This window comes from Artibeus jamaicensis, unplaced genomic scaffold, assembly GCF_021234435.1.
Source record: "Artibeus jamaicensis isolate MK-2021 breed Jamaican fruit bat unplaced genomic scaffold, CSHL_Jam_final contig_426, whole genome shotgun sequence".
In the NCBI taxonomy this organism is placed as follows: Eukaryota; Metazoa; Chordata; class Mammalia; order Chiroptera; family Phyllostomidae; genus Artibeus; species Artibeus jamaicensis.
In genome coordinates this window covers 11,524,885-11,552,084 of record NW_026521826.1, presented here as the reverse complement: position 1 = coordinate 11,552,084, position 27,200 = coordinate 11,524,885, and positions in this window count along the sequence as shown.

Below are 27,200 nucleotides of genomic sequence, written 5' to 3'. Positions count from 1 at the left end.
TATGACAGTCCTATTCCTCCCCTTCCATCTGTCCTACCCTCCCCGAGCAGGTCAGTCCACTGTGTGGCACCGCCCAGCCCTTTCATCACCCCTGGTTCTTCTAGCTCACACTCTTCTCCCCCACTTAAAATCCTAAACACAGGACTATAAGTAAAAATTCACTTGACTACTACTGTCAATGGTCTTACCTCACTCACCAAATATTTATAAATGGCAATGCTGCTCAAAGTTTTCCACTTTCTTCTCTTGTATCTTTACATCCACTTATCTTGTTTCCTTTCCTTAGCTTACTCATTCAGGATATGCCCATATTTTATGAAATCTGAGCAATAGCAATCATAAAATGAACTATTCCACTATGTACCACATCGAATGAGAAAATGCTTCCAATTATCATTGAGAAATGCCATCCCCTGTAAAATGCATTCTGCTTTCAGAGCTGGTAAAATATGGAAAAATATGCATCTTATAGTATAAAAAGTAATGGTATTTGTGAGATCAATGCCAAGACACTTCCTAATCTTCCTTTCTCTTAGATATTAAATTTCTTGAAATAGACCCAGCTGTCAATTTTTTCTTTCCAACTTCTCAGATATTGCTTATCCTACTATAGTTTGGCTCCCTCATCAATAAAGCCTGTCTTAAAAATCATGACTCCTGTTGTAATAGCCAAATCTAAGGATGGAATTTTACTTAGACCACAGCTTGTGAGGCCACAGCACAGGGTGACCCTGCTGACCTTTTCTTCCTAACATGCCTTCATTCTGAGGCCACAGTCTTCTAGTTCTTACAACAATCAGCCTTCCTCAGTTTTCCAAACTATTTAATTTGCTTTACTGGCCACTTGTCGAATTTTGTTTGAGGTTCCATCTGTTATCCTTGCCGACTGCAGTGTTTCTCCTGCAATGAACCCTCCCAAAACAGGATTCCACAACAGCTCTTGCTGTGTTCATCTTCAATATCTGTGCTGCTAATTCAGCTGTTGATTCCCCATTTACACCTTAACTGGCCATCAGTGGCATTGAGCACAGCTGGTTATTTCTTTCTTCACAAGACCTGTTCTTTTTATGACACTCGGACAGTTTCCTTCTTGCACCTCTGCTCCTTATTCATTACCCTCCTTCCTCCCCATCTCCTAACTCTTGGTGACCTTACCTTACCTAGCCCTGTGACATTGAAAGGTGCCCTCCTTTCATGAAAAGCCTTCTTTTGTGTCTCTAGCCAAGACCTCTCTTCTAATTCCAGACTGTCATACCTCTTTGCTTGCTTATCATTAGCACTGGCTATAGAATCAGCATCTCAAACATACCATGTTCAAACATAACATTCCTGATTGTGCCCTAGCTATTTTCTTTCATAGTCTTGTCCATCTCAGGAAATGACAATTCTCTCCTCGGGGGCTTATTCATGATTCCTCTCATTCTCTCCCTCCCAGGGGTTCTAACAATTAAAATATATCCAGGATCCCATCTCCCCATTTCCTCAGCTTCTGCACAGGATTGAAGTATCCTCATTCAGCACTGGGATTATTGCAATGGACTCCTTCCTTCTTTCTTGCTTCGTTCTCTCCCTACACTGCTTCTCTTCTCAAGAAGGCACCCAGAATGAGGCATTTGAAAGATAACAGAATGACTTTGTTTCTAGGCCTAAACTTCTTTAATCATTTCCCTTCTCACTCAAGGGAAAACCAGGGTCTAGTTCAGACGTCCAGCTTGTCCCCTACCTTCCTGTGTTCTGGTTCCCATAGCCACTTGCCTCTCCACTTCCCCAGGTCTCCAGAACTTGCCTTTCCAGGCCCTTGGCTGGCACTACTCACTCTGCCCAGATCCCTTGTCTGGATTTCCTCCAGGCCCATCTCTTCGTGTACATCTTGGTTCCTTTTTGTGTAATATGGTCACATTCCCTGACCACTATAACTGTTTTTTAATCATTTCTTCATTCTTGTTTTATTTCTTGGCCATCTATTCATTTTTTAAAGGTAGGAGTAGAAATTCTAAGTAAAAAATCTTTGAATAAAGATTCTGAACTGTACCAGTCATTGGACAAAGTAAGCATATGGCCAGGATCTAAAATTTGAGAGTATACACATATTTCCCAAAATAAAATTCCATAAAGAATTCTCACTTTTAATGTGGACGATTTCCAACCTGGACCTTACCCAAGGTACTAAGTAATGAATTTAGGAAAACAGCCATTGAGCTTTTTTCTCTAGTAGCTAAAAATATCTTATTTATTCTGTGCAGAACTATCCTAACATTTTTATTAAAGCAAAAGATTTTGTGAATAATAACTTATACATATTTAAAGAGTGAGAAGCTTGAAATCATAAACCCTGACAAACCACAGCCTGCTACGTGGAAACGTTAAGTCCTCTGCAGGTGCTCTGACAGTCAGAATGGGAGAAGCTACCCATGAGGAAAGTTCTCCCTGGAGAACGCATTCTGTGTTCCACTTGAGTTGATTTTAAAACCCTTTTTTCTCCTCATTTATCTACTATTGATGTAGAGTGGACTTGGACATAGGCAGTTTACGTGATGAACAAATAGCCATGTTGACCCAGCAGCCATGCAGAGTGGCCCTGGTCATGTTGCTCCAGTGAAACCCTTCTCTGTTCTCAGGATCAGGGGCCACACTGGTCTCACACTGGCTCTGATGACTGCTAACAGTTTTCAAAGGCCAAGTCAGTGAATCTCCAGCATTAATAAGATTTATAATTAGAGTCAACAAGACTGCCTCTAAGTTTTTAGCATGACTGTGAGCAAGACAGTAAGATGTAATCCATCATGAATCTGTCGGGGGCAGGTGACTAACCACCCCATCTGCAGCCCCAGAGTGGATGGAAGGAGCGACCTGACTACCTCACAACATGCCCTCTGCCTATGCTTCACTGACTGAGTGGAAAATTAAGTGATCTGTCCAAAGACTACATAAGATTGGAAGAGTTATATAAAGCAACCATGTATGCATTTTTGATGTTTTTCTGTACATAAAGCAGAGCACAAAAGTATTGTAGTTGTGAGCATTGAGAATTCCTATGGTGTTAGTAGAAACTTAATACAAAAGAATCCTGTTACGTTCACTTTGGTGGCACACATACTAAAAAGCACCCTGTTGAGAATCTCCAGAGGCATGAGTTTCTTTTCCCACATTTCACTTCAGAGATTCTCTTCATGTCTGCCATATGTGTGCGTGCATGCATGCATGCACTCATGTGGGTGCAAAAGCATGTTTAATGCAGGGCAAGGGAACTTTAAGCTTTTTGAATTACTCTATTTTCTGTGCCCTGATGGAGTGGTTCAATGCAATGTTAGCCACCCATTTACAGTGTTCTGTAAATGGGTGGCTAACATTCATTTGGCCATCTATTCATTTTTTAAAGGTGGGAGTAGAAATTCTAAGTGAAAATCTTTGAATAAGGATTCTGACTATACTAGTCATTGGACAAAGTAAGCATATGGCCAGGATCTAAAATTTGAGAGTATACACATATTTCCCAAAATAAAATTCCATAAAGAATTCTCACTTTTAATGTGGACGATTTCCAACCTGGACACTTAGAGCAGTAGAGTGATCAAATGGGAAAACTTTCCACCCATGGGAAGGTTTTGCTGTCATGATGTCTGGGTTCCTAAAAGCTGTTTATGGTCTTTGTCATTTTTTCAATGGAACAGGTCACAAAGCTTGTGACAGTCTCTTTATGGTATTTAAAATTCTACAATACAAATCCTTAGCTTTTTGTAGAATTAGAAATAGAAATCTGACTGTGAAGACGCCATGTTTGGAGTTCTTAATTTTTATATTATATATTTTGAAGCATTGTCGTCCAAGTTCTCAATTGTTCATCTCATTTTAAATAATTATTTTCCCCCAACAATCCCACTTTTCACTATGACTAACAAAGAGAGTCAAAAGCAGTTGGGTCACAGGCATCCAAATCAACCAGACTAGATCTCACACATTAAAAAAGGGCTGGAGGTAATAAAGAAAACTTCCTTGAAATCATAGGAATGTACCCCATATATGCAGTGCACATACCCCTGCACCCCTCAACAGCAGAAAGAACCATCAGTTATTCAGGATCATCTTATCTCACTTTCCTTCTCCTCTCCTTCAAAAGGGTTCCTAGTGCACGAGTCCAATGTATGTTACTCTGTGTCTTGATTTTCTGATTGGCTGCTTACCCACTTCCCGTCAGTTACAGCCATTCCAAAATTTAGAGGCCCCTTTTGGTTTAACAAATCATGGAATAATAAATTATCTCATTAATGTCATAATTTTAATCTAAAAAGACTGCCCATAGCAGTAGAGAGCATGTCCTCTGGAAATATGTTAAGGCACAAAATAATTCAAATAGCAGAAATCACTTAATTTTCACTAAAAATATTAAAAGAATTCTTATATGTTTTTATATGTACCTAGCAATAGTTTTCCCGCTAGTTTTCTGAATTCTAACAACTGTGGTTCTAATTGTCTATTTTTATCAGGGGCAGGTGAGGATTTAGAATTCTGAGCTTTATTACCTCTCCAATGTCAGTCAGAGTGGCCTTATCTCTAAGTGTCCAAGTCGGAAGAGGATCTACTGCCACAGCTAGAAAGGGCTTCCTATTCTCACTCCAGCAGAGGAGGAATGCAAATATTAATATTTGGTCCTACATTAGGTTTCCTAGGAAATAGACCTTAGAGATAGAGTTCTGCATGTAGTGCCCCCACCCCACAATGACTTCCAGAGCAAAGCTTGTGGGTGTTCAGGAAGTAAGGAGGTAGGAAGGAAATTGGGATTCCTGCAGAGGAAATACCATCACGACAAATCACGAGTTGGACCCTGGGTACACGGGTTGGGGTGCCCTTTAGAGTTATGACTTGGAGCTTTCTTATTGTAGCATTGACCAGTTATTAGACTCATCTGAGGGTAATTATCAAAAAGGGAGAAATGGGACTGCCATCCCCTAGCAAGTTTCTGGTAAACAGGGGTTCTGAAAGTGGGCACCTCAGTAGCACCCCCTTGCATTTGTTACACATATATATGGAAACACTTGTATATCTGCAGTCTGCATATGGATACTTGTGTATGTATATGCACATACACAAGTATGTATAAGTATATAATAGTATATAGTATACTATATACTATTATATAGTATACTATTATATAGTATAGTATACTATATAAGTATACTAGTATTATATAAGTATAATAGTATACTATACTATTATAGTAGTATAAGTATATAATATACATATATACTTATATATATGTATAAGTCCATCCTCCTTTGAATTATTTATGCTATTGTGCAATATGAATGTTTTTTAGAAAAAAGAGGAAGTAGAAATGATCAGATATGCATATGACTTCTCTCCCTGTTTTTTAAACCCCTCGCCCGTGGCCCTGCATCCATACAGCCCTGCCAAAGCCTGCTGCATGTGGTCACTCTGCTCCCACAGCATGACATTCCTGGGAATGACAGAGTGGTTGAAGGGTTTTAGGAAGAACATTTTTGTCATTGCCTGAAGAATATTAATAATACCTCAGACAGCGGTGTTCCTTCACCATGCAACTTTTTCTTTGGGAGGTGGATTTGATCCACCCTTGGCTTCTCTCTGCATTCTGTACCAGTGCCCTGGGCCACTGGTGCATCCGACTGGCTCGTACATTCAGTTCACAATGACTCATATCTTGCAGTGTGATCATTTCTCTAACTTTTATTCTAGAAGCATGGGCTTGACTCAGCAAATGACAATGGGTAATTTTGTCCTATTCCATCACTGACAGACAATTTAATTTGCTTTACCCAAACCCTTTTGTTTTGTCTCTATCTTCTTCCAGATGACCTCTTCAGTAACAATTGTATCTGTAGTTCCCAGACAGGCTTTGTTACTATCACAAAGACCACGAAAAAATGTCGTTAGAGGATTCTTCCTGTCCCATGGAAGGTCAGCTTCAACTCCCTTATTAGAATCATGGACAGTTTTATAATCAGTAGAACTTCATCAGTGACACACAGAAATACAAATGCTTTACAAAGAAATTAGCTACTATAATGGAATTAGGATTTATAAAGCACCAGAAACAATTTTGTTATAATCATGATTTTTAAAAGATAAAAAAATTGAAATAAACAAAATTGTTGGTCTGAGGCAGCATAAATGGTGTTGAGGAAATTGGACTCTAAAGACAGATTGTCTGATTTTGAATCCCAGCTCTACCCCTGCTGGCTCTGTGACATAAGCGCATCACTTTAACTCTCTGGGCTTCATTTTCATCAGGTGCAAAAGGGGAATAATGAGAGTACATACCTTATAGAGTTTTTGTGAGGCTTAAATGAATTAACATAAGTAATGTGTTTAGAGTATTAACTGGCAACAGGTCCTGCAAAATATTAGCTCATTTGTGTGAACTATTCTAAAGAAAAGTTAACTATCCACTTTTGCACTCCAAATTATTTTCCAAGTGCAGTTTAATAGAAAGTGGAATCATTTTCTTGGATGACACTGCAATTTACTGTCCCCCAAAAGTATGGTGAAAATAAAGGTGAGTTAACCAGCAGGCTATTCTAATGCTATTTGAGATGGTACATGTCTTGGTTGACCTGGGCTGCTGTAACAAGTACAATAAACTTAGGTGCCTCAAGCAACTACATTCATTTCTCAACATTTGCAAGCTGGAAGTCTGAGGTCAAGGTGCCAGCAGATTCAATGTCTGGTTAGAACCTGCTTCCTGGTACACAGACTGTGTCTTCTCACTGTCTCCTCACATGGTAGAATGCATGAGGGGGCTCTGGGGGGTCTCTTTTATAAGGACATTAATCTCATTCAAGAAGGTTTCACCCTCATGACCTCATCACCCTCCAAGGCCATCATCACCTCCTAACACCATCACTGTAGGTTAGGTTTCAACATGAATTTTGGGGACACAAATTGAGTTCATAGCACTACAGATTGGCTTTGGAATCCTGATGACTGTGGTCAGTCCAGGAACTGCCACCAGAAGTCACTACCATGGGGACAACTGAGTAGTACACATGGTCAAGAAATGCTGCTGAACACAGCTAGAGCTACTGGGCAGAAGCCTCCACTGAGAGCAAATGCATCACAAGGTTGGGGGCATATGCATGGGGAAACACAAGTATAGGAAAAATCAATATTAAATCCCTTTTTTTCTTCTGTGTCCAAGTAGATGAGTTTTGATCACTGCCTATACTCAAGTAACCAAAGCCCAAATAAGGTAAAAGACAGTCTTATTCCTCCCAGAAATTTCCTTCATGTGCCCCTTCATTTGACCTCTACCAACCCCCTTCATACAGATTTTATTACCTCAGTTTCACTTGCCTTTGGATTTCATAGAAACAGAATCACAAAATACTGTGTACTTTTTTTTGTCTAGCTCCTTTCTTTAAAATTATAAACTTGAGATGCATCAACGTGGTTGTACATGTATGTAATTCCTTTTTCATGCTAAGTCATATGTCGGTGCATAGCTGTAGCATGGACTGCTTATCTACTAAGTAACAAGTTAATGGACACCAGGTCATTTCAGTTTGGACAGATGGTGCCTGAGCTTTACTTCTTCTTTTACCTGGGGAACATCCAAGGCTGCCACTTTTCACCAGGGAGGCACCTAGCCCAGACTGCAAGTGGGTGGAGGGCAGCATGAAGAATCTCTTTTGGTAGAAAAGTTTAAGTTACAATCAACTGAAAGAGTAAGCATGTTGCAGGTTCACAGTGAGTGGGGGAAAGCATATTTCTGGGCGAGGCACCAACTGCTACGTCCTGAGGCCAGATAGGTTCAGGCATGTTTGGGAAACTGAAATAATCAGTACGATGGAGCTTTGGAGGGAGCTTGGGAAGAGATGAGGCAAGAGAAGTCAGTTGGGCAGGTCATAGAAGGCCAGGCAACAGAAAGGGTGTTTGGACTTTAGAACTTCATTCTGAGGAAAACGGGAAGTAACCAAAGTGTTTCAAACCAGCAAATAACTTGATTGGATTTTCCATCATATAATAAAAAGCTCTCTAATTGTAGTGTTACCTTTTGTGTTTATTTTCCCTCTACTTTCTCTGGTTGTATAATAAGAGTGTTTTATTTGCTTAGCTCTTTTCTCTCCTCTCCTCTCCCTCCCTTTGCCCTCTTTTATTTAAGATGACTTAGGAAGAACTTCTCAGAAACACAACTTCTCTGAAATGATGGCCCTTTACCAACAATTATTTCCTGAGCTCTTGCTGAATTCCTGAGACCAGATTAGCTTCTTGTCAATTTTATCTGTTAAAAAATAATTATTTATGCTTTTAGGATTTGAGCTTCATTAAAGAAAACAGATAACATTTCAGAGGTGTGAATGGGTTTAATACTTAGACATAGTGAGTGTTTCTCCAGCAGATATGGAACCACGGGCCCTCAGACCTGGAAGTAATGTCAGTATTTTTAATCTTGGTAGAGACTAGGCTGAGGCTCAAGTCTCTTCTACAATATTCTTAACAACTGCCTGTCCATCTCAACTGAAGAGTTCTTAAGAAGAACCTGAAGGCTTCCTGAAGAGTTTGATTATATTTTCAGATAATTCTGGTTGTTGTGGAAAGTCCTTCCTCGTATTAGCCAGAAAATCTGTTTTTGTACAGCTCAAGCCATTACTCTCAGCTCTGTTCTGTGACCCCCTTGAACAGGTTTGACACGTTATTGTCATGGCTACATCTGCTATCTGAGGACATGTATCATGTGCCTCTAAATGTCTGTTTCCTGGATCAAATACTTAGACCCCTCTAGCTATCCTTGTTGACACAGTTTCTGATACCTTACTTTTTCTGCTTTCTCTGGACACACTTCAGAGCCAGGGTCCTGATTCGACTGTGCTATTCAGAAGTGGAAGTAATACTTCACTGGTGGCTGAGTGGCCACTGGGGAGCAGTGATATCACCTCCCCTATTCTAGCCTCTATATGTCCATAACGATGTTCTAGCTTGTAGTGAGTATTCTGGCATACACATTCAAAAGTTGACCTAATCCAAATTTGAAATGGTTGTAGTACAACCCAGTACAAAAAGCTGTAGTTATAACACTTTAGCTATAATCCAAAAAAACAAACTTCAGAGTTCAGGGAATAGTTCAGCTGTGTGTGTGCAATAAAAGCCAGAACAGGCTGGAACATGGCTGATTGATAGAACTTTCTGCTTGAGTGGAAATTTTCCACATCTGCTTTCTCCAGGATGGTAGCCACTAGCCACATGTGTCTATAGAGCACTGGAAATGAGACTACTGTTACTGACAAACTGAATTTTTAAATTGCATTTAATTTAATGAATTTAAATAGCCATATGTTGCTAGTGGTTACAGTATTAGATAGTGAAGGTATGTAAAATCAGTCTATCACCAACAGGGAAGTAGAGGAGGGGATGATAAGAATATTATAGCAAGAAAGAGAAAGAAAAATGTTTCTGAGATAATAGACTCTGAGCCAATTTTTATAGAACAAGCATTGTAGAGGAAAGAAGTTTTTACACTCTAGTATTCAATAGATCTCATAGACAAATTAAGAAAAACATTGCTATAGTTATAGAGATAAAATATTTTTACAAAATTATTTGAGTTAAGTAATATTATCTTCTTCGTATAAGGAAAAATACATATAAGCAAACTATCTAATTAACAAAATGCACATATTAAGTAGGAAGAATGGATTTTAGTCCAGATTTACTAAACTCTAAAATGTGTGCATGTGTGCAATGTATATATTAGCATATAGAATTTATTTCAGCATCCTGATAACTATGATGTCTATGACAATACTGGTCTCAATACATTATATATGTGTATATAGAACTATACTTATGTCATATGTATATATGTGTGCATTTATACACATATGTATAAATGTCTACATTTCTATGTAAATTATATTACTCAACAAGAAAAGCTCATTGGTTGGGAATAACATTTCTAAATAAAAATCAACCTCCTATAGAAAAAGTGTTGGTGAGTAAAGTCATAAAACAAGGTTCAAGAACAGCTATACAAACTATCATCCAATTTTTAATTTCAGAAATTGTTTATTCATCAACACAGTTTTTAAAGAGAAAGGTGTTTCACATTTGTCCACATCCCATCTTCCCAGGTTTCACTCTTTATCTGGTCTTTGAGTTTCCTCTCCGGGCAATGTCACCACCAGAGTATTATTTATTTTGCTACTTGAAGTAAAGTCTTAAATACTGAATCATAAACTCAGGGATCGAAGGGATTTTAGAGATTAAACCTAACTCCATAATTTAGAGATGGGGCAGCCAAAGTCCACCATGGTGAATGATTTACTAAGGTCTTAGAACGAGTCTGAAATTTCTCCAAGTAATACCACAATTGCTCATATGCTGAGTTTATGCTTTTATGATATAGTTAATTTGTTTATCTTTTGGCTCAGATTCTTACATAATTTGTGAATGATATTTTTCTTCCTCGTTCATTTTTATTTCCTGCCTTTCTAAAAGAGAAAAATAAAGTTGAAGAAAAATACCTCTCTAGTTAATAATAATAAAATTTCTGCAAAAACAGGAAATTTTAAACCCTGACGATGACATAAACAGGAAGTAAATAAAATAAATAATGATTTGAGTTGCATAGCTCTTTCATCTATGCTCATTAAACATATAATTTAGAGCTGAAGCTCCTCTACACCAAAGGAGAGTTAGTAATAATTATGAAGATAATACCTGTGGTTTGTTCAACACTTACTCTGTTTAAGGCTATGTATGAGGTTGCCAGGGTGGTAGGGCTGCCATAACAAAATACCACAAACTGGATGGTTTTAAAAACAGTCATTTATTTTCTAAGAGTTCTAGTGAACAAAAGTCTGAAGTCAAGATGTCGGCAAAGCCGATTCCTCCTGAGGCCTCTCTTTGTGGTCTTCAACCAGCCATGTTCTTCTCGTGTCTTCATGTGGTTTTCCCTTTGTGTGTGTCTGTTTTCTTCTTATAAGAGCACAGTCCTGATGGATTGGGATACACCATAATAACTCTGTTTTAATTTCAAAATATGCTTATATTCTGAGTTACTGGGAGTTAGGTCTTCAACATATGAATTTTGGGGGTACACTATGTTTATATCTTATGTATAGTTTTGACATAAAGCCCTAAGTTACATTTGACAGAGACAAGTTCAAAGAGGGGGCATGTTAAACAATAGGCTTGGATATCACCTTTGTCCAGGTTCTAAATCCTTTCTTTCTCTACTATGTCAGACAGACCACCAGGAGATTAATGTGTACTTAATATCTAACTGGGCAGGAGAGAAGCAGAGGTTAAATCTTAGGACTGGTCCAGTAGACTCTATCCAACCTTCTTTAGTGAGAACCCATATTTAGAGACAACTCCATGATCTCTACAACTTCAAGGTCAGATTTCCCTTTAGCAAAATTACATCTCTGGAAAGTTTGTACCTATTTCCATTTCCAAATATATATGTACTCTTAATAATGAATTTTTGAAGTGTGTTTGGTGAGAGTGTTTGTATGTATTGTCGGTATGCAGTGGTGTCTGTGTGGGCCCATGCGCCAATTATTCATGGTGTTTTAATGGGCATATGTCCTGTCTCCAAGCTTTTAGGATCTTAACTGGTGACTACTGCATAGAAAAGAGCCTTGAGATTTGGAGCCAGAAGAGGAGCATGACTTGTATCAAGAAACATGAAGTAAACTATGGTCTTCTTCTTGCTAATTTATGCACCTCTCTGGTCCTCTGCATTCTAATTTTCACATTAAGAAAATTGTATGATGTGATTTCTATCTTTAAGATTCAATGTGTTTTCATTTTTTATGAACATTTTATTCCTATTTAAGTAGTAAATGTAAAAAGTCAGAACTCTTACTTTAAAATTAAAAATACAACAAGATTAAGATTAGAAAGATTGCATTTTGGAAATAATATTTAACTACTTTTAGTTAATAATAAATAAATAATAATAAAAGTTTTAGTTAATAATAAAAGTTTTTATTTATTTATTTTTAGGTAGAAGGTAAGCAAGGGAGAAAGAGGGGAAAAGTAGTTGTGTGAACCCAATGCAAGTATATGATTTAAAGTAAAAGAAACTTTAAAGGTGTCCCTTTAAAGGTGAAACTTTAAGGTTATTTCAAGGATGCATTAAGCAAAGCACAGACACATGACACTGACCAGCAGCTCTGATTTTGTCACTGTCCCTGGAATCTTGGTTTTAGATGCTGCCAATGTCATCTGCCATTGAAATCTAGATGAGAAACTAGCATGGAATGATAGCTGACAAATGGCATATGTCTTTGGAGTAGCAAATTGTGATATCTTGTGTTAATATGTCTTTTCAGGACTTCACAACCTTCTCTAGGCAATGAGCCAAGAGATAAGCACCAGGGCTTTGAGTAGAAGTGGGTAGGATGCTGTTTTTGAAGTGCACTTTCCTGGCAAATTGAAGGGGCCCTTCGTCACTCCACCAATGGGGATTTTAAGAGCTGAATGTGTGTGGGAGGACTATGTTTAGATTATTTTTGGATGTTGGTTAAGGTAAACTCATCTCTGGTTGAAGAATCTGAGGTGACTGCCTTGCTTTGTGCACTTCAGCTGTCTGCAGCTCTTGGTGTATTGTGACATTATTAGCCAAATAAGAAAAAACTAGCTTAAATAAAGATTTCCTCATGCATGTCCTTCGGCCAGCATGCTGATGTACAAGCATCATCAATCACTTTCTCTCAGCTTTTCCCTGGTTACAGTGATCATTTCAGGAGCTTTCATGAGTGTAGTGGGCCAGGCTGACATCTGACAATGTCTATGGGCAATTACAAGATGTTATGGTAACAAAAGAAGACTCTCTTGGGCTACTAAGTTTGTCACCAATTGCTTACAATGTTACAGTTTGATACTTTACCATCACCAAATATTTAGTTGCTTGAAAACTCTTTTATATATATATAATAGAATTATATATATAATTCTATTAACCCCATGTCAGGAAGAAAGGGGAGAACAGAAAAAATCCATGGGCTTAAAGAAGATATGTTAATTAAAATGTGTCTTTGTCTATGGGTCCTTCATACATGTTGATTGAGGACCTTTCCCCTTCTTTCCCCAATAATATCCCTCCCCTCTGGTTACTGTAGGTGTGTTCTTTATTTCAATGTCTCTGGTTCTATTTTGCTTGCTAATTTGTTTTGTTGATTAGGTTCCACTTATAGGTGAGACCATATGTTATTTGTCTTTTATCGTCTGGCTTATTTCAGTTAGCATAATGCTCTCCAGTTCTATCCATGGTGGGAAAATGCAGACAACTGTACTTGAACAAAAGTAAAAAATAAAATAAAATAAATTATTAAGCTGAAAACAAAATGTGTCTTATTGACCCAACACTCTTGGAGGGGATACTGGCTTTGGATGTGTCTTAGGAACTAATCCAGTTCCTTCCACTACCTAGAGCAGAAGAGATCTTTATATATTCCTGTGTAGAAGACCCAAGCTATATGTTGACTAGAATTTCATATGTAAAATTATGTTCAGAAGGGTAAAACAGTCTTAAATAGGTAATGCAGCAGTCAAAGTTTTATCAGTATTATCCATGACACAAATTTAGTAGTGAATATAATGTTTGTAACTTAAAGGAAGCATTATTCAGGTTAAATCTTATGAACATGCATGATGATAAATGACCTAAACAAGAGCCTGCTAGATGCTGCCTTAACTAGTATCCTATCATTAACTCATGGTTGTTTTTGTTGTACCGGAATTGTTAATGCTGTTAAATCTCTTTGTACTTGTCCAGTGAAAATCAAAGGGGAAAGAATACCTGTATCAGGATAGCTTTCTTTCCTGGGCAGTTTCTCTCATGAACTTGTGAGATAATAACACATCATCATTCTTGGGCATGGACAGCAAAAGTGTCTGAATTTGGATGTGTCTTTTCATCTCCAGGGGATTAAGTGCCCTTTAGTAAAATATCCAAACAAGCATATGGCTAGGAGAGATCTATTACTATGTAGGCCTAAGAAGTTAAGTTCCTGTGGACCACTAGGCTCTCAGAGGGTCCCTCCCCACCCTCACTGCCTCTGGGTCTCACCTGGTGTCACTGTCTTATCACTTTCCTGGCTTATTTTTCATAAGAAGCATAGTACAGACGTCATTAAAATTTTGTTCTGCAGTCCAAGTAACTAAACCTTCAATTTAAATAAACTTTTTAGTGTAGCAGTTTTTCCTATAACAGAATTAAAAAAAAACTGATTAAAGATGAACTATTGGAACATAAGTCAGGGCTAAGTGGGGACTATGTGCACTACATTAATCATAGAACTGCTCGCTGAATAGATCATTTCACTGGGATGACCTACACTAAACATTCTCAGCTACAGCACTTATTCAAGTGATCAATCAGAAGCTCTTCTAACACAGTCACTTGTATATAGAGGTTAAGTTTCTCACAAAACTGAACTCGAGGAAAACTGGATAGCATACGATAGAATACTCTCAACAAATGTACACACATAGTATGATTGGAGAACAGAGCATCATATCCTACTATTCTTTCATACCCCAAATTTATGCCAGTTAGAAAACAGGTACAATTTTAAAACACATCTATCAAGGTTGGAATAGCGTGACTCTTTATGTTCCACTTTGGTTCACTTACTGTTACCCTAATGGGTTATGTCAAAAAAGCACTAGCCTGATGGGTATTCAGACATGTTCAGAAGTCTTTGCCTGAAATTCTTTTAAGCCATATAGTTGCAAAAAATGTAATGGTCACATATTTATGAAGATAATTTTTTAAAAATACAATCAGCCTGTTATCTTTTTGTTTTTTAAAGCAATTTTATTACAGTAGAAGATTATGTTTGGGAGAAATTCAGACATGAAAAGCTGAGTTCTGCTGCTATCTGTGTACAGAGGAAGGTTCCCACTCGAGCAGTTTTCTGCCTCACCAGAGACAGGATTATCAGATCTAAAGGTTTTGAAGGGAAATCACTCTCAGTTTGGTACTCTTTTTGGAAGGCAGAAATTGTCTAATTCATCTCCAGCACAAGAAGAAATGCTAAGCATTTAATAAGTACTCCAAAAATTCTTCTTGAATGGATGAAAAATGTAGTGTCATTTATGTGCATAGCACTCTCAGTTCCTGTGATCAACTCAGGCTATGCTTACATCAGTTCTATGAAGTTGCCTTTAATAATAGATATTAACAAACTTCAATGTAAAAATAATCTTGGAAACCAGTTATAGGAGAAGCAGCTCACAGTACTATGATTGTATGGTCTGGAAAAGTGTGCATTCGAATGAGAGCATTCTTTATACAATAAAAACGTGGCTTTACCATATAATCTATGTAGTTTTAGACCCTAAATTGAACCAACTTGTAGAGATGATAAGGAAGCCTAATTCAACTACAAATAAGTGCTATCTGATAAGTAGAATTTCCAACAATGAAGGAAACATCCTTATGAAGTAGAGAATATCACTGGAAGCATTCAAACAGAGGTTTAGTAAAAACTTGTTTATTTCTGGCCAACATGGAGGTGTAGGTAGATACACTGTGCCTTCTCACACAACCAAAAGAAAGACAACAACAAATTTTAAAACAAAAACAACCATAACTGACAGAAAATTGAACTGTATGGAAGTCTGAAAACCTAGGAGTTAAAGAAGAAACATTCATCCAGACCAGTAGGAGGGGTGGAACAGGCAGCTGGGGCTGAGAGGACTCATAGCAAGGCTGCCACTGGAGGATGGGGTGGGCAAGGTTGTGGCTGGTGGACTGGGCAAGGCAGTGGATGGAGGGGTGGGTGGTCTCACATTCGTGAGCAGATAAACTCGGAGGTACAGCTGGGAAGTGAGAGAGACCGCAAAACTCAGGGTTCCTGCACAACCCATGGGAAAATAAAGCCTCAAAACTTCTAACTAAAAAAAAACCTGTGGGTGTTGCAGCAGTGGGACAAATTCCCAGCCTCACAGGAGAGTTCATTGGAGAGACCCACAAGGTCCTAGAACGTACACAATACCACCCACCTGGGAATCAGCACCAGAAGAGCCCAATTTGCTTTTGAGTAGTGGAGGAAGTGACTGAAAGCTGGCCAAGAGCTGAGCAAGGAGTGTTGTAACTTCTTGGAGCCCTCCTCACATGCAGTGCCACAAAGCAGAAACTTGGGTTTCCCTACCCTGGTGAATACCTAGGCTCCTCCTCCCCTCACTATGTGACAGGCATGCCAAGACAAAAAAAAAATGGCCCAAACAAAAGAGCAGATCAAACTTCTAGGAAAAAATACACCTAAGCAATAAAAAGATAGCTAACCTATCAGATGCACAGTTCAAAACACTGGTAATCAGGATGCTCTCAGGATTGGTTGAGTATAGTCATAAAATAGAGGAAAAAGTGAAGGCTATGAAGAGTGAAATAAAGGAAAATGTACAGGGAACCAATGTACAGTGACATAAGGGAAACTGTGACTAAATCAACAGTTTGGAGCAAAAGGAGGAAATAAACATTCGACTGAAACAAAATGAAGAGATAAGAATTCAAAAAAAAATGAGGAGAGGCTTAGGGGCCTCCAGGACAACTTTAAATGTTCCAAAACCCAAATCATAGGGGGGCCAGAAGGAGAAGAGGAAGAGCAAGAAATTGAAAACATATTTTTAAAAAAATGAAGGAGAACCTTTCCCAATCTGGCAAAGGAAATAAACTTCCAGGAAGTCCAGGAAGCTCAGAGAGTCCCAAAGAAGTTGGACCCATGAAAAGACACACCAAAGCACATCATAATTTTATTAGCCAAGATTAAAGATTAAGGAGAGAATCTTAAAAGCAGCAAGAAAGAAGGAGACAGTTACCTACAAAGGAGTTCCCATAAGACTATCAGATGATTTCTCAAAAGAAACTTTGCAGTCAGGAAGGGGCTGGAAAGAAGTATTTGAAGTCATGAAAGGCAAGGACCTACATCCAAGATTACTTTATCCAGCAAACCTATCATTTAGAATGGAAGGGCAGATAAAGTGCTTCCTAGATAAAGTCAAATGAAAAAAGTTCATCATCACCAAGACTTATTATATAAAATGTTAAAGGGACTTATCTAATAAAAAGAAGATAAAAAATATGAGAAGTAAAGTTACAACAAACTTATAACTATCAACAAATGAACCTAAAAAGGCAGAAAACAAAAACAAAAATGAACTAAGCGAACAACAAGAACAGGAACAGAATCACAGAAATGGAGATCACATGGAGGGTTATCAGTGGGGAAGGGGAGGGGAATAATGAGGGAAAATGTACAGGGAATGAGTAGCTTAAGTGGTAGGTAGTAAATAGACAGGGGGAGGTTTAGAATGGTATAGGAAATGAAGAAGCCAAAGAACTTATATGTACCACCCATGGACATGAACTAAGTGGGAGGGGTATATGAGTGGGAGGGGGTATGCAGGGCAAAGGGGAATAAAAGGGAGAAATGAGACTACTGTAATAACAAAATTCAGATGTCAAATAGGGAGTAGTTCTTCATTTCTGACATGAGCAATTCTGCCCCGCCTGGTAGTGTCCTTCCCCTGTCACTAACTAAATCCTTCAATTCCCAGTCAAGCGCAACCCAAAGCCATCTCTGCTACAGGATCTTTTACTCCAAAGGCTGATATTTATTTATTTCAAGTATAAAAATTGTGTCTTACTCTTATAGACTGAATGTCTGTGTCCTCCAAATTCATATGTTGAAACCTAACCTCCAATGTGGTGGTATTAGGAGGTGGTGGCTTTGAGACGCAGTGAAGTCATGAATGGGATTAGTGTCCTTTTAAGAGAAACCCCAAAGAGCTCCCTCACCCCTTCTTCCAGGTGAGAAGATGCTGTCTATGAACCAGAAAGTAGGCTCTCACCAGACACTGAATCTCCCAGCATCTTGATCTTGGACTTTCAGCCTCCAGAACAGTGAGAAATAAATGTCTGTTTTTCATAAGCCACCCAGGCTGTGGCATATTTTTATAGTAGCCTATATGGACTAAGATACCTATAATTATACTCTTGCTACCCACTCCACATGAACTTACTGAAATTTCTCTTTTTTCCGTGCAATTTTAGCTGCTCTACATTTAAATATATATTTAATGAATTTGTGCAAGATTCTTCACTGTGAAGGAAACAGATAAATTTTATTTTATTTTTTAAATACAAAGAATATTCCTTTACTTGAAGACACAATCTGAAAATTCAGCCTTATTAGAAACATAAAAACCCCATCCACGCCTGGCTTTCATGTGGAATCCCTCCTGCTGTCACCTAATTTTTCCTCAAAGGGCAGTTATTATCTCTGTGGTTGTTCCTTTGTGTATTGTCTGAATTCTTATTCTATTCACATGACATAAAGCTAAAGTTGCCTCGTAAAAACTATATTAAAACTGCAGAGCAGATGCCTGTTGGGAAGGAACAGAATCCCACCTTCTTTGCTGTGGATGCAATGGTAATGAAATCAGACTTCCCTGGGGTGGGGGGTGGGGTGCAGAGGCTGCGAACAGGGAAAGAAAGCAGAGGGCCTGAGTGTCATTTTGCATCACATTGTATTTAAAACCTATGGTTTGCCATAGATTGTGTTTTTTAAATTTTACTTATTGTTTTACAGACATGAGCTCTGTGTAACCCTTCCTACTTCCCCAAGTGCTCATATTTCTAAACATTTTTCTGTTCTATTTTTTTCATTTTCATCTGAGCATTTATCACCTTCTAACACAGTATAATTTGCTTGCTTATTATATTTTTTATTATCATCTATCTCTCTTACCAAGAATTAAGGCTGACAATATTAGGGATCTTTTCTACCCTGTTCATGATATATCCCAAGTATCTAGGGCATTGCATGGCATTTAGTAAGTGTTTCATAAATATGTTGAATAAATAACTGACTCCTGCTTTTATTCTAGAAGGCATGTAAAGTCATGTGTAAGCACTAAAATCAATTATTTGCATTAAATGATTGTCTTAGAGTGGTATCAGCATTAAGAGCAGCAGCGTTGGTTATTTCTCTCAGAGGATTTCACCAATGGCTATTGGGATGGTATTTTAATGTGATGGACTTTGTCACCTACTGATAGGATTATAACTCATCGGTTTACAGGAAATGGGAATGCACAGGAAGTCCCAGGAGGTGAGCCATGCCTTCGATGGTGAATAACCGCTGCTCCAGGCATATCACATGGTCAGAAAGCCCCTCTGTGGCATCAGCCATGGCAGTTGTAACTCCATGTCCCATCTTGCTGTGTGGGTATTTCAAGTGTGCATTTGTCAGTGTCTTTTTCTCAACATACCTCTTATTCAGTGATCCCAGGTGAACCTGGAGCCTTCAACTGACTTTCAAGGTAGGTTGCTCATAGGGTTGTCTTGATGAGAAGCAGCCCTAGTGGACACAGAGAGGAAAGACAAAGAGGAGAGTGTGAGCCAGAAATTCCAGCTATAGGAAGCCTTTCATGGCGTCATGGTTAGAGTTCATGGTGTGGCAAAAATGACTCCTTATTTTAATGCATTTTTAAAGGTAATGTGGATGCTCTAGTTGTGGTGATGCCAAAGTTCTACATGAAGTTTCAGATGTATAATCACTGTAGTAATTCCCAATTGTGGCAACTAATCAGGGTTAGAAAGAGGCAATCTTGCCAATGATCTTGGATCAGGTTCACAGTGACTGACTACCACGTGGATAAAACTGTAGAAATATTTGCCTTTCCCACAAACCCCTCAAGTTACCATATCTACTGCTTATTAGATTATTGATTTAGTAGTGTTTTTGTTTTACATTGTTTTACTTTCAAATCCAGTCCAGCAAATATGTGATTCAACAATCCACATTTTGAGAATGGACTCAACTTAAGGAATTAAATATAGAAAACCAATAGTGCCAACATCAAGGGTTTTAACAACATTTCTCATTCAAACTGGAAAAAAAAAAGGCTGGGCAGTCTTTAGAACTTCTCTAATTTAACTTAAGAGGAATTAAAAAAAATCATCACCTTATTAGTTTCCTATGTTTTGATATTTGTGCCTTATTTGACTTAAAAACTTCCTTTTCACTGACTACACTATAAGGTGTTGCTTTGGTGTCTGGTTGAATGTAGCCATGGGGATTGGAGAAGGATAAACAAATTAAGATCATTTTTACAGCTGTAACTGGAATCCTTCTGAATTTGAAATCAGGAAAATGTAAAAATTCCTTATAGGTTGGTCTTGGTTTATCATCTCAGAAAGTTCTAATAATTTGAATATATTTCAGAGAAGTATTTGAAAAATATTACAAATTTTATATACTTTTATTTTTCCTTTACACTTGCTAAAAACTCAACCAAATTAAAAAATTGATTTCAAGAATCCTGAAACACCAGTTCAAAAGAACTTTATGCATCCCAATGTTTATTAGCAGCATTAATTACAATAGCCAAGTGCTGGAAACAGCCTAAGTGACCATCACTAAATGAATGGATCAAATGACTGTGGTACATATACACAGTGGAACACTATGCAACAGAAAGAAGGAGCTTCTACCCTTTTCCACAGCATGGATGGAACTGTAGAACATTATTCTAAGTGAAATAATCCAGGCAGTGAAAGACAAATACCATATGATCTCACCTGTAAGTATAATCTAAACAACAAAACTAACAAGCAAGTAAAATAGAATCAGAGACATGGAAATAAAGAACAAACTGACAGTGACCAGAGGGGACAGAGGAAGAGGACAACATGGGAAAGAAGGGGAAAGGTCAAGTCAAGAAACATGTATAAAGGACCCATAGACAAGGAAAATGGGGAAGAGGATTGAATGTGCAGGGGTGGTGAGTAGGGCAGGGGAGAGCAATGGGTGGGAAATGGAGACAATTGTAACTGAACAATAACAACAACAGGAGAGGACATGACAAGACTTTTAAAAAATTCCAGCAAGTGAGAGAATTATTTGTTAACTTTTGAGAGAAATTCTGGCTGCACTCTCTGAGATAAAAATATTTGTTTTGAAACCACATAGTCATGGAGAATGTTCTGGCACTTCAGAGTTAGAAGACATAGATTTGAGTTTTAAGACCTGGCATAGCCACTTACAAAACATTTCAAGTTTGACCCTTAATATGTATGGTCTTTCACAATTTATTAACTTGTTTCTCAGCCTCAGTTTTTATGATTTTCTTATTAGTGGTCCTCCTACATGGGTTCTTGTGGGGGTGAAATAAGATGACGTATGTGAAGTGTTTGAAATGGTTGACGACAAAGGCACGGACTCTGGAGCAAACTTTTCTTAGCAAGCCAGAAAGTTGCTTCATAAGTTTATTGCAAGTCACTTTTCTGTTTAAAAAAAGTACTTCTTTCTGATTATGAAGCTGTTGCTATAAAAACATAAGGATTATAGTAGTATAATCTTTCCCAATACATTTCCGAACTGCCACAAAGGAAAAAATATGTTTTTTTTTATTGCTGACATAAAGAAAACATTGATTTTTCTTTATTTATTTTGTAACAGTCCATCTTTTTGAACCTTGTCATCACTATTTTTATAATTTGTAAATACATGGTTTCTCTACATTTTACTGTCTCAGAAATCAGGCATGGTTTATAATCGATGTCAGGAACACTTACACACACATCTGCACCGACAGTCATTCAGGGCTTTGGGATGGCAAAGAACAGCCTGGAGATATCTGTCCAAAGCAGATCTGGGCTGGCCCAAGCCTTACCTAAGGTTCCCCATCTTCATTATCTTTACAACTTTTAGCAGGTGCCTTGCAGGTGTCAGCCTCCAGCATTAAGAACTGAGAACTCCCAGCCCCTGTGTCTTCAGAAAGTCAACTTCTCCTATCAATATTCTATGTGATCCAAGAGACAGTTTCCTGCTTTTGTGGTGTTGATATTAACTGTGAAATTCAAAATTTCGCAACCACACCCAGGTAGACACAATTTTGAGCACCTCTTCCTTCTTTCTGTTAAATGTCTCTGTTTTTCTCAAAATAAGGTCATTGGCAAGTTCTTGCTCTATGCCTATAGGGGAGGCCTCTGTTTACACCCTGCACCTTAAAGAAACCCCTGTAATTCCTGAGTGGACCAAGTAAAAATAGACAAAAATCAAATAATCACATCATTCTTTCTTTTCAACATTTGCTATAAATATTTTATATAACACATTTTTATGAGTTTATATTTAAAGTAAGAAGCGGAAATAGATTTCAGGTTTCAAAGAACACATTACATTCTTCAAAGTCACATTAATATGCCAATCCTCTGTAGAGTCTCACCCATATTTTTTAACTCAAGTTTAAAAGAAATTGCATTTGTCTGAGTTTCCCAAATTAGGTTATTGTGTCTATTTATGACCGTCAGTTCCTGTCATATAATGTGATTACATGGGCTTTATCAGAAATGACACATTGGATGATTTATATGACATGTCAGCCAGCAAGATACAAAGGCCGATAATTTCCTGTAATTACTTTCAGGAGAATTTTGAAAATAGATTTTAAATAAATAGTATGGGGCTTCTATTTGAAGTAATTTTTAAATACTATTTCAAGTTATTACAAGCACTGAACAAATCAAAGATGCAGAACATTGTCAAGAGTTACCTAACTGATTTGAAAAAAAGAATACACACTATCCCTCTGACATCCTCTGATGGTATGAAATTAGCAAATGTTACCTTGGAATTGCCCTACAGTTCTTTCTCTCTCTCTCTCTTTTTTTATTGTTTGGTCATGTCATGTTCATTTTAACCCTTGAATTTTTTGTGACATATCTGCTTATTTGGAACCCAAATCTTTCACACTTTTTATAGTCAAGAAAAAATGTTACTGCCAAGAAAACTTCCCTGACATCAGTCACTTTCACTGGTCCCTATTGATTTCATAAATTTGCAGCCCCAGGGACCATGCCAGTCTGCCTCTAAGTCTCTGAGTCATCATGACTCTCTGGGTACCACACAGCTAGCCCCACCTAACAACAGGTATTCCATACTCAGGGATAACCGACTCCCTCCTATAACATGGAACGATTTTCTCCAACCTGTTTTATAGTCTGTTTCTTGACATTTTTCCAGTTTTCCTACCTTTTGACCTAGTTAATTATTTCATGTTTAGCTTATTTCTCACGGATCTGACCTAAGGTCAGCACAGTAAGGGAGAAAACAACAGGGCATCAGAATGACTCACAAACAGGCCAGAGTTTAAGTCTCAGATCAGCCATCTGTTATTTGAAGAATTTTGTACAGGCTACTTACCCTATCTGATGATCATTTTCTTAATCTTTCAAATGGCATTCATAGTAGTTACAACACAGAGCAACTATTTGCTGGCCAAGACCCACTCTCTTTTTACTCAGTCCTATGATGCATTTACTACATTTCCAGTTGCATTTGGTGATCAAAATACCTGTTGATTAAAATATTGACTAGGATATGATTTTTCTCCTTCCATCCTTGACTGCAATTCAGATTTAGCACCAGGCCACATGCCTCCAGATGACTTGTGTTAACATTTTGCCCACTTTTACTCATAGCCAAATTTTTTTATTCTTCAATCTTCACCTGAGGATATGTTTTTCTTCTGTTGATTTTAGAGAGAGAGAGAAACATAGATGTTAGAGAAACATCAATTGGTTACCTCCTGAGTGCACTTCAAACAGGCTTCAAGCCACAGCTGAGGTATGTGCCCTGACCAAGGATCAAACCCATGACCTTCTGGTGCATAGGACGATACTCCAACCAGCTAAGCCATCCAGCCAGAGCTCATTGCCCAAATTCTTTACCAACAATCAGCTTTATTGTTGGTCTTATTACTTCATAGCAGAATCAATTTAACATTATTCAGTGTATTTTCCTTTTCTCCCAATTAGATGATAATTTCTTGGTGGTCAACATTATCTTTTATTCCTTAAGCACTGGCATTGGCTTAATGCATAGTAGATGTTCATTGTGTATTGGCAAAAAAAGAGTGCTATACTGATGTATTTCAAAAAATTCCCTTCTTGTTGATCATAAAGATGTTGAAGAAAGAAAGAAAGTTGCCTAAATTTCAGTGTTGTATGTTTCATAAGTCTCAGCTTCATGAGGAAAGGGCCTGGGTCTTTTTCATCATTGTGTCTCAGGTCCCAAAGTATTGGGGGTTTAGCACACAGTGTGCCATAAATGATAAATGAAGGAATGATTTTTTTAAATTGAAGGTAATTATTCACCCTTTTCATGCATCATATTTTTCCTGATCTCAAAATATATACCAACAAATGTTTTGTCAGAAATTGTCCTGCTCTCAAATGGGCATAATGTCTTCAAAAGTAGTTTCTGGTAAGTTAAGGTCCTGGCTGCTGACAGCCCCCAGTGCATGTTCGTCGAGTAGTTTATGGACTTGTTCTAATTCTCAACATGTGTGGAAGTGAGTGAGCCATACACGCCAGTCTTTTCTAAGTTAGTTTCACCACCAGAACAATTCTTTGAAACTAAAAACAATTTCTGTCTATTTCTTGTCTCCTCAATCCACACCACAAATTTTAATAAATCTCACTAGGTAACTGAATATGCAACAAAGCAGGAACTTTTAAAGACAGCACTAAGCTAAACAAACTCTTCAATATTAGAAAGTTTCTCTTAAATATGGACCCATCCTAGGTAATGAGCTGATGACAGACTTGGGATTGTACATGAGCAAATGTTCAAGAACTCCTGCAAGTTCTTGACTTAGAGTGAACATATAGCCTGAACTATTTTTAGGAGAAAGAAAATTTCTTCTCAAAACTGTTAATTTCTGTATTATATCAAGAAAGATCTGTTTTAATAATCAACCAATTTGTTTATCCTAACTAAAATCTCAGAGGTTTGATGTTGAATTTTAATATTTGGTTGAGATAAGGTGTTGAAATATGTTATTCTGTTGACCTTTGACATGCTTACATAACAAGAAGGATTCATGGTGGAACAAGAAGGAAGAGTGTTTCATCTATGGAAGGTCAGAAGTCTGCCATGACTGGTGTTTTCCTACAGGACGTGATGGAATGCCTTTGTTCAGCTTTAAGAAAGTGTAAGAGCAGGCATCCTGAATGCATTCTGAATGACCTTGCTCAAAGAGCCCTGCATCTAATACATAGGAAATGTTTATTTTATTTAGTTAACATTCAAGATTGTTATTAGCAGTTGTAGAAAAATAAGGATTTAGCCATCAATAAAATCCAAAGACTCCATTTACTAAATTTCCATTCTTTACTTAATGAAATTTGTCTATAGGGCTGTTAAAGTTCATTTATAAAGTTGGAAATATATTCATATCTGCTGTCTTGGAGATGGATGACCACATTATTACTTGTCTGTCAAGTATAAGTAGGGCTGTTAATAACGTAGAGACAGCTACTAACGATTCCAAACATGGTGTTTCCTTTAGAGGAAATTGCAATTCTAACCTCCGAATTCCCTTTGGAATCAATTACCTGACTTTGCAAGTCTTTTGAAATACACTACTTTTTAATTAGGAGAAGAGATAGAAGTTAATATTCTTCAAAATATTTGTTCAAAGAAGGCAGATGAAGCTTAAAAAGATTAACCCTAAGCAAATAGTGAATATGACATGTTCCAAACTGGGCCTATCCCGTCTTACATAACGCACAGATCATAGCCTCAGTTCCCTTCCAACTGGCACTGGGATTTCAATGTGATATTGCAGTTGGGGCAGGAGTGAAAAGAGTAAAAAATTATAAGCTGTTGTTAAGGAGATAAGACTCCTTCTTATCCTACATTTAATATATCAATATATGTTCTCCTTTTTCCTCATCCCTCCAATGAGTCCAGAAAGAGAATGTAATAAGGGAACAAGGGCTAGAGTAAATTAAAAAATTGATTTTCTGGATTGACAGTCCAAATTTTAAAATATCCATATATAGGTGTGACTAAGTCTGTATTTCAGATATCTTCACTCCTCTTAGTATGAACCAATGTGCTAATACAACCTACACTTCCCCAAATATAAGTTATAGATATTATATTATCCAGCAATTATTTCTTTCACTAAAATATGTGCATAAATTTCATCAGTTAATATATATTTATTATGTACCATTCTTACTATAATATATACAACAGTAATGCAGTGCTACTTTTTAAAATAAAGCTCAACATCAATGTGAAAACATGGGAATGGGATCCAAGACATATTTAGTCCTGTGAAGCATATGTGGATTTCTGAGAAAAGGAGGTCATGGATTCATTGCCACAGCAAAAGCTTCTTGCAAAAGTGGAACTGGAATACCCAGTTCCACCTTATACCCAGAAGATGGAGTTTACTTTAGATACATTGAAAGGAGGGTGGAGAATTTAGTAATAAATTAGTAATACTTAAGTCACATAATCACTCCTAAAGGGTTGACGCACCAACATCTGAATAAACATTTTATTCATTTAATTGTTAGAAGAATAGAGTTGGCTTATTTCCTTTCAGAACCCTTTCATCTGCATAATTTTTAGATCCTGGGTGATTCAATGCATTGCTAGTGAGAAAGTAAATAATAAAATGTACATTCATGTTCATAAATTTCAAAAGATAACATTGAATGATACCTTAAAACTTCTCTTTTCTAGTTGAGGAAAATGTTAAAATTTTGAATTATGTGAACATGGACATAATTCCATAGTGTGGCTGACACATGATCTGTGTTGATAGTTTTATGAGGTTTTAGTCTGTGGCATCTATGTGATGACAGTTTCACTCATCTACTGTGCAGTTGGGAACCGGGTGACCCAGAATTGCTCTCATCATTCAGTACATCTCCGTGATTGAGAAACTGCTTCACTAAGGAGCAGTTGTGAGCTGGACCACAAAGAATTCTGGCAGAAGAAGCAAAACCTTACTTCCCTTTAATATTTTGTATTCCTCAGGGTTTACTGTTCTGTCTGGGACAGAGGAGGGAATGTTATGATGAAAGAATAATTGCAGATTTCCATGTATTTCCTAAACGTACAATATCTGCATTTGGTGAAAGGGACAAAACCCTCCTGTTAGCGTATGCCCCCGAGAAGTCTTAAATTGAGCAAGCTTTCACTAGTGTGCCAAAACACAGGCTAAGGGTGTCAAAGTCTCCTTTGGCATCAAATCTCTTGTGTCCTTGGAAAATTTAGAGGATACTTATTTTTGACTGATTTTTATTGATTGATTTTTATCAATTATTGAGTTGACAACTAGAGTTAACTTGGCTGGCTAAGGTGGACACTTTCAAACACATTAGGGAAACAGTATAGCTT